At 34.9% G+C, this 9338-nt stretch overlaps 1 long non-coding RNA gene across 1 annotated transcript; it reads left to right on the forward strand.

Annotated features, from left to right (window-relative positions):
• The first annotated feature begins 3167 nt into the window (after positions 1–3167).
• On the forward strand, positions 3168–9075 carry LOC107032373. Its single transcript, XR_001458354.2, has 2 exons — positions 3168–3821; positions 8457–9075. It is a non-coding gene; the product is annotated as an uncharacterized LOC107032373 (long non-coding RNA).
• The last annotated feature ends 263 nt before the right edge of the window (positions 9076–9338 follow it).

Here is a 9338-nt window from a genome sequence, read left to right on the forward strand (position 1 = left end):
AAATTAAATAGTTTGTGCATATTTTTATAGTCATATCTGCATGAACTATGCACACCTGATTCTCATCTCAATGATATAAGTAGGCAGCCCTTCCTGGGTTCGGTATTTCATACTTTTAAATACTAAAAAAAATCAAATGGTTTGTGCATATTTTCAAAGGCATAACTTCATGAACTATGCACACCTAATTCTCATTCTAATAAGATACGTAGGCGGCCCTTCTTGGGTTCGATATTCATTCTTTTTTTAAAAAAAAACATTGTGTATATATCGTAAGTGTCATGTCTTCAACTTAGTTAGGACCAATGCAGTTTGGAGCATGTAAAAATACTTGATATGATGGAGAGGAATGACTTTGTGGTAAACCGTAGATTCCTTTGGTACCTCTCATTTATACTTTTGTGATGCTTGAAAATGCTCTTGCACACATTCCAGATAAGAATAAATCAATTTTATGTTTCATGTGCATTGTATGGTGAGATTTTAGATCAAAATTCAATTTTATCACACTGTTGATCTAGAACTTGGCCTGAATGTTATCGAGGCAAAATCCTGAGGAATGTTTATTTTGAGAAAGGATTGTCGGCCTTTTTTGACCCAGTTGTGCCTTTCAAAGCCTACATAAGAACATTAATCCCTAGTTTTCCACTTTGAGCCTGAAACCTTTCTTTGAACAACCACATTTTAGCCATTACCCTTTTGTGTGCTTACATGCACTGTCCCTCTCTTGGCCCAACTTTCTTGAGTGCACCAAGAATGCGCAAATTACAAGAGAAGATCCATGTTTGAAATTTTCAAAAGAAAAAATATCGAGTCTCCCAAAGTCGAGGAAGCAAAAAAGACTTCTAAAGAAAAAAAAGTTGAAAGAAATAAAGAAATACAAAAATAGTATTCCAACAAACGAGGAGAAAAATTCAGAAGAAATGAGTGAAATAAAAGAAAAGATCCAAGAAATGAGTACTTAAAAATAAGTTGAAAGAAAGAAGTGAAATAAAAGAAAAACTCCAAGAAAGGATTCAAAAGAAGTCGAAACAAAGGGGATGGAAAAAAAAAAGGGAAAAGCTCTAAAAATGAGAATTCAAAAGAAGTCAAAAAAGGGGAGGACAGTGAAGAGGATCTGACGCCAAAGATGTATCAATCATTAAGGACACAAATTCAATGTGACGCTCAAGGAGGAATTAAGTCACTCTTATCCAAAATAAATATCCTATCCATCCCTAAACCTAATTTGCAAGACAATGACAAGCCCTACATGATCTCATTCCAAATGTTCTCACATTAGTGGAGATTTACATAAGGGTCAAGCATATGGTATCATAGTTGTATGCATTTAACATTCTTGCGAGTGTGAGTGCACTTTGAAAAATGTCCAAACATTAAATGTTTCAAATATTTGTGAAATAGGACAAGTCTTTGTCGTGAGGGCACTTAAAACATGAGGATTTGTACAATTCAAAACATGTGTTGGAAGTAAGATGAATAAATCTTGTTGATCCTTAAGTATGTTTGAGGTACCACTTGAAGCTGTAGGATTACCTTGAATTCAGTCTTAATTAGAAAAGAAAAAGAGAATAAGAGATTTACCTGCAATTCTAATTGTTGGTACCAAATGTAGTCAAGATTTGACTGTCTCGTCACATTCTTTATTTTTCAAAAGAAAACAAAAACAAAAAAAAAGTGAGCAAACACCCAATCTTTAATATTTTTTCAAACTTTTTCTAGAGTCTTTCCATTTTTTATTTTTTTTAAAAATTGCCTTTTTGAGTTGTTAATTGTAAAAAAAGTCATTAGGTAAATCTTGTATGTGTGATAGTCCTATTTTACTTCATTGGGTTGTCTGTCCCAAAAATATGATATACCTTATCTTTAATCTATGAATATATAACATGAAATAGTATTTTCCTTTTTCATCATGTTCATATTGTGCATTTTGGTCTTGTCTCAGATTCTTTGCAGTATTCATCATTTATATGATTGGAACTACATTTGACCTGATTCCTGACTCAACATGATATGTATGAGCCTCTATGGCTCGGTCATATACCTAGTGTGATTTTTCTTTCTCCTTGTAATAAACACTGGGACAGATTGGAGATTAGAGTTCATTTTAAGATTTGCCAAAAGTTTTAACTGGGACAGAATTTTTGAGGAAACCTCAAAAATTTCAATAAATACTATTAGAAGCTTGATAGCAATTTCAAAAATCCTTCAGTGCTTGAAGCTTAAAGTCAACTTGCAAATCTTCAGCGTTGTCATGGCAAGCCAGCAGCTCCTCGTACAAATCCTCAATAAAACTTGAGTCATAATAATAAACATAAAAGGGCCAAAAGTAAAATGATGATTGCTCACATATGTTAAAGTGGTCATGTTTTTGTACACATTCACTTTTAAAGAATCTTTTCTCAAGGTTTCTTGACTAAGTCGCTAGCTAAGACGACATTGTGTCTACTAATTGTTTCTTTCCAAGTACAAGAACAGGTGAAAACATTGGGGCGATGAAACTTTCAACACAATCATCGAGCTATCCACCTCGTTACAGTGGACAATCATTGAACCATACACCTCGTTATAGTGGACAGTCAACGTGTCATTCACCTTGTTAAAGGTGGAAAATCATCGACCATCCACCTCGTTACAGTGGAAAGTGATTGAGCCATTCAACTTGTTACAGTTGGACAATCATTGCGTCATCCACCCCGTACCAGTGGAAAATCATTATGTCATCCATCAGTTGCATTTTCATTGCACTTTTTATTTGTTGAAAAAACCATTGTATTTTTCATTTTCACAAAGGATAATTGTTTTTTCACTTGACAAGAGAGCGATTGCATTTTTATTTGCCAAGAGAGTCATTATACTTCTTATTTTACCGAAAAGGCATTTGCATTTTTATTTGCCAAGAGGTCCATTGCATTTTTTATTTATCAAGAAGACCATTGCATTTTTATATGCCAAGTGGGCCATTGAATTTTTTATTTACCTAAAAGGTCATTGCATTTTTCCTTTTCGGAAAAGATAATTACATTTTTCATTTTCTAAGAAGGCCATTGCATTATTTATCTACCAAAAAAGTCATGCATTTTTTCATTTACCAAAATGGTAATGCATTTTTCATTTACCACAAGGGTCATTGAATTTTTCATTCTCCAAGAAGGTCATTGCATTTAAGTCGCATCTATTCCGAGCCTATAATTTGAACCCGTAAAATAAAAATTCACTATTTAAAAAACAATTGGATCAAAAGCTAAGGATGATGAAAGAAAATTAGGTTTGGTTTATAATTTTCAGATTGAGTAAGAGAATATTTTTCTCTTTTTAGCCGCCAAGGTCTCATCACCACGAAAACAGCTTCACCACCAAAGTTGCCGACCAAACGACCTCATCCCTCAACCATTTCTTCTCCAAAAACAACAGAACACGCCTCCAAACAGCGACCAACAACCACCACAAACCCCTCTTCCTTTTCCCATTTTCTCGAACAAAAAGCACCAACAAACCGCCCAAACCCACCACCACAAACTACCGAAAACAAACCCAAAAATCCAAAGCTAATATTCTTATTTCTCCAGTGACCGACTTCCAGTCCCATTACCCTTTCCCCTTTTAAATTTTTTATTTATATTTATAGGTATTTCAGTCTTAATTCCGACAATACGACCTCCACTGTCCGGCGAAGGAGCTCCTCCATCGAAATCCGAGCTTGGGCCACCAGACCACACCAGTTGTCGCCAGAAATGGCAGAGATAAGTCACCGTCAAGCTCGAAACTATCACAAACCTGCTTCAGTATTTTGATAAGGGCCAACGTCACACATCAGCACTGTAAGACCATGTTTCCTTTACTTTTATTTTCTTTGATGTTATTGCATTTTTGGGTCTCATTTGAAAGAATAAGCTTTAAAAAGTTGTCGTAGATCTCTGTTATTTTTAATCAATATCTTTTTTGTTAGTTTATTTGAGGTTTATCTGTATGTTAGTAGTATGATGATTTTTTATCATTACTTTGTAGTTGACTACTTGACTTAATGATTATTTTATTCCATTTAGTTGCTAAATTATACAATTTATTTTGATAAATAAATTTGTTCCAGTGAGCTTTACATTGTTATGATTATTATTTTATTTTATTTTATTTTTGTTATTAATGTATTTTTTTTACTGTCATTTCACTTTTGATTTTTGTTAAAATTTGGTAGCTTGCTGCATATGATTCCTACGGTTTGTTTCATAATTATTTAATGTTTATTTTATTTTATTTTATTTTTATTTTTGGGTTTTGTCACTGTTTCAATGAGAATTTGATAGAACTGTTGGATTTTTTTTTTTTAAAATTTAATGTTCCAATAATGGATATACATTTGGTTGTCATTGTTTTACTATTATATATCTCTTCTTGATTTTTATGTATATAGTTATTAATTTTCTATTTACTTTACACACATCACTTTGTTGGCCAAAATCTTTATTTGTTGTTAATTCTATCATTGTTAATTGAGTCATTGGTTTATGTTGTTTCTATTTGACTATTTAATTTATGTGGTTGTGTGGTGTTATTTTGAACAATTTATCTATTAATAAGTTATTTTTTGTTTGTTAAAATAGTCAACGAGAAAATCTCTTCGTTGATTTTGGATGTTTTTCCATTTTAAAAGACGGAAATTTAGTTTAAGTTCATATTATTTTATTTGTTAAAATTGGCCGATGAAGAATTATCGTCAATTTCTAAGGCCTCCGTGTTAATTAGACGGATCTTTGTTTTTTAAATTATTATTTGATTCATTTATTTTTATTCATATTTATTTATTACTAACACTTTTACTAAGTATTTTTACAAGTACACAGAGCTGCTTCCATTGAAGCTATTTGAAGGAGTTCGAATTAAAATATTTATTCATTACTGTGTATATTGTTCACGATAGGCAAATTTAGGCCGATTCATATATTATTGTTTTATCATATTTATTTGTATATATTGCATGTCTATAATACTTGTACATTATTTTATTTTTCTCCTCAATTTGAAAAAATGAATTCAGTCGGGACCCACAATTGTGGATTTCGAAAGATGCCTAACACCTTCCCTTCGAAATAACTTGAACCCCTTACCTAGAACTAATGGTTTCGTAGATCATTTAAAATTGTTTCCTAGTTTTTTCCTAAAATTAGGTGGCGACTCCTTTAAAATTCGTTTACTCTTAAAATTCTTATAAAATTGACTTAATTGATTATTTTTTGAGTCACAACAATGTTTCTCCCTAGTTAAATAGATTAAGGATGTAAACAAGGTTGAATGGTGATGGTTTGCGAATCATCCTCGAAGAGAAGTTATTGTCGAAAAAAGGCCTTCAGGGCATGTACTCCGATGTGAGGGACACCCTCCACTTCAATAGATTCGAGTAGTTCACCGGGCCCCGAGGCCCTTATATTCCTTCACAGGTTCGAGAGTTCTATTCTGCATATGGTGAGATAGTGCCTAAAATCAAGAATAATGTGAGTGAGTTTAGACTGGTGAAGTCGGTTATGGTTCGAGGGAAGGAAGTTGAGTGCAATAGCGAGTACATTCACACTGTGTTGGGTAGAGCTCAATATTCTACTAGTCCTTATAAGGTATTACCTAATGCCCATGCCCTATATGAATTAAAGGGATGGTTAGCTCCATTGATTTTTGATACTACCCCGTGGTGGATCGAGGCAGGGGTCCCTATTGAGAAGTGGAATTTGAGTATTGCTGCTTGTTCTGGTTTGCCTTTATAAGTAGCACCATATTGCCATCCCAGAACGAGTCCATACTACGCCATTGTAATGCAACTTGCCTTGGATCTATCATATCCAGAGGAATATCGACCTAGGACTTCTTATTTAGCGAAAGATGGCCATGAGTGCTAAGCAGAGCCAGTTATCCGTTCCATTCTCGATCCTGATCACGGAACTGTGTCAACGTGCTGAAGTGCCCCGGGATAATGATAGAGATATTGATGTTATCCTGTCTACTCTATTGATATCACACACATTGAGGATGAATATACTCGAGAGGAAGCTTATAGAAGGAGGACAACTTCAGTAGACACATTGAAGAGGCAGATTTTGATTCGATACCTACAAAGGCATCTTTGCCTACTTCAGCCTCCACGCCTTTCACTTCCTTCCTCTTCTTCACTGGCTCCAGGTACTTCCACTTCCTCCTAGCCATCCAATATTACTCAGGCGATAATCCTGAAGGTGGGGAATCTGGCTCATTTTTGTGATACAAGGCCGACCCAACTAGAGAGATCTATTCCGTGATGATTGAGGCTGCTATTCAAGCTACACTAACCCCCATTCGAGCCTTTATTGATGGTTTGACTACTAGAGACAGTTCTTGTGAGAGTAGACAGGGGGAGACCTCCGAGGTAACGACTTTAAAAGCTGAGGTAGTATACTTGAAGGAAAGATGTACACTATCTAAATTCTACTGACTTCACTTCATTGCTGGAGGCCACTGATGACTGGGATCCCCAAAGACTTCAGAGATTCCTTCGGCTACCATCAAAGATGCACACAGGAATACCACAAAAAATGATAACTCAAGAGGCTGAAACCGATAAGGAGTTGATAAAAGTGCAACATGGAGGTCTTTGATGATCTGGTAGATCTGAAGGATTCCATGGTTTAGATTGCGCGCCAAATTTCTGCAAAAGATACCACCTTGGAGGAGACTATCGGAGCTACTGTTCCATCAGTGGTGAGTACTCATGCTCGAGATTAGACTGATGCAATGGGCACTAATTCCCAGACAAATGGAACGACAGTGTAGACAAGATCATTTGTTTACCTCTTTCTATGTTACTTTATTTTGTTCTATGGATATTTATTTCATTTGCATTTGAGGAAAAATGACTTTATTTGTGGTAGGGTGAGTCCCACCTTTTGTGTGAATATTGATGTTTGATGTTTTGTTTATATATTTGGGTTGTGAGCTATATTTATGTTATACACTATTTTGTATGGATGTTTGAACTTATGGATCCACGTTTAATTTGTAAATGATTTTTGACCCTTCCAAATTTTTTTGCCACCTTTGTTTGTGTTGAATGTGGCTGTTTTCTTGCAATTTGAGTCCCAATTTTAATCAATACCAATTACTTAAATAGTTCTCTTAATCAAACAAACATGAATGTGCAGCTACGGTGAGGCCAAATGAAGTTGCATAGAAAATATGTGAACTATTTGCATCTCGTGTTAACTAGCCAAGTATCAAATCTAGTCTCTTGCGATGAACATTGCACACTAGAAAAAGTTTGGAGTCTTGTTTGACTAGACTGTCAATGCCTTGTGTGATGAGCTTACCGTGAACCATACATGATGATGCCTAGAATTTGCCACGTTGGTCTAGTTTATTAAGTGATGCGATCTCATGATATGATCTTAGGCTACTTGAAAGAGTGTGAAACTATTTGATATGTACCTTTTTTGTGGCGAACCATGTGAATGTGTGATCTTTGCTTGAACACCCCTTGAGCCTTAAAATTTTCTTGGAAGAAACTTGATGAATCTATGACCTTTCTTTATCCATTACCCATAATTCTCATTAAATATTGATCAGTTTGAATAGCCAACTTAGGCCTAAATCCTAAGTTGGGAGTGTGGTGAAACGAGAAGGTACATCAAGAAGAGAAAGAAAGTTCCCCTTTGACCCATGATTTTTAGAAAAATGAAATCCCTCCATATAAATAAAGAAGGTAAAGAAAATAAAAAGAATAAGAAAGAAAAGGTTGCGGGAATAAAGCTGAAAAATACAAAAAGAAAATGGGGTTTCCAACCATCCATGGAATATTAATAATGGTAGGACTTTTTAGCACGAGCGAAAGATGATGAAGAAAAGAGAAGGAAGTGTTGTTCGCATCACATTTCATGAGGATACAATTCACTGAGCCTAAATGTCCATACCTTTAAAATCAACCCTATTACAAGCCTTGAAAACACCTTTGTGATCTGGAAAGAGTTGAAGCAACAGTTGGCTGGAAAATAAGGGCAAACCAATGGGTTGAGTCATGCATTGTGTTTATCTTTGTGAGTGTGAGCGTTGCATCTGATTCCAGAGCTTTAGGATCATTCTTTATGTGATGGAATTTGAACACTTTTGTTGAGTCTGAACTTCCATTTGAAGCAAGTATAGTGAGCTTGAGATTCTTTGGTAATGGTAAGTTACAACTTGAATCTTTGAGTGCACAATTGATCCTTGCATGAGTAAGTTGTCTTTTTTTTGTGTGTGTGCATTCATGTTGCCAATTGTGTAGCACTGTTTGAGACATCCTTTTTTAATGGTTGAACTTGAGTATTGTTCACGACAAGTAATGTTTTAGTTGGGGCTGTTCATGAGCCCACAATTTGAACTCATTTAGGGATTTATTTTAATAGATTTAGTATCCTCAAATGAATATTTTGTCCCTATAGCTGATGCAAATGATTGATTTCCAGGGATTTTTAAATGAGCAACAAAACATGGACACTAAGGAGCAAAAAGGAACAAGACAGCTTAAAGAACGAAGAAGAGAAAGCTTGAAGATCGCCTAACCTTTTAGGTGTGTCTCCAAATAGCCTTTCTCTGACCTTATGTTCCTGTGTGCTAATCCCTGAATGAGAAAATCAAGTCGGGAGTAGAAAGAAGTAGTTGCCGAGTCGCCAAATGGTTCAGCAATGTAGTGCTATATCACCCAAAGTTACAGAACCTCAAGGATACTGAAGGCAAAGGCCAAACAACAATACTAATGGCAAAGAGCAGATCACCGAGTGGATCGGTGATCCCGACTTATTGCGCAGACTGATTTTTTGCAGCATAATTTTTGACAACTATAAAAATGTTTTTAAATTCTTAATTTACTATCTTGACATTGAGTAATCGGATAGAGAGTGGTTAATCTAATTTTGAACATTGTCTTAATTTTTCAAATTTGGAGACATTTTCCCTTTGCTTTTGAAGATTTGGACATTTCCAATTCCAAGATATTAGAAGTTGGTGTTCAATATTATTCATTGTAGACCTATGTAAAGACTATATCAATTGTTCCTATTTGATGGAAATACCAGTTGATATCGATGTCTTGTCTTTTACTATGTCTAGCTAAAACCCCAATTCTTTTGGTGTGATTATGTGATTATAGGTTGATATAACTGACGGATATTGCTAATAGATAATATATTTGCTATATAAAAGTGATTTCATTCAGTAGTTGTTTAATTTAATGGTTGTCCTTGCAAATACAATCTTAGTTAAGTGTTTTTTGCTTGCTCGAGAGAGAGGTTTGAAACCTAAACTACTGAATTGATGGTCTGTGGATAGTGGGTTGTCATGAGTTTAGC

The sequence above is a fragment of the Solanum pennellii genome, chromosome 10 (genome assembly GCF_001406875.1).
Source record: "Solanum pennellii chromosome 10, SPENNV200".
In the NCBI taxonomy this organism is placed as follows: Eukaryota; Viridiplantae; Streptophyta; class Magnoliopsida; order Solanales; family Solanaceae; genus Solanum; species Solanum pennellii.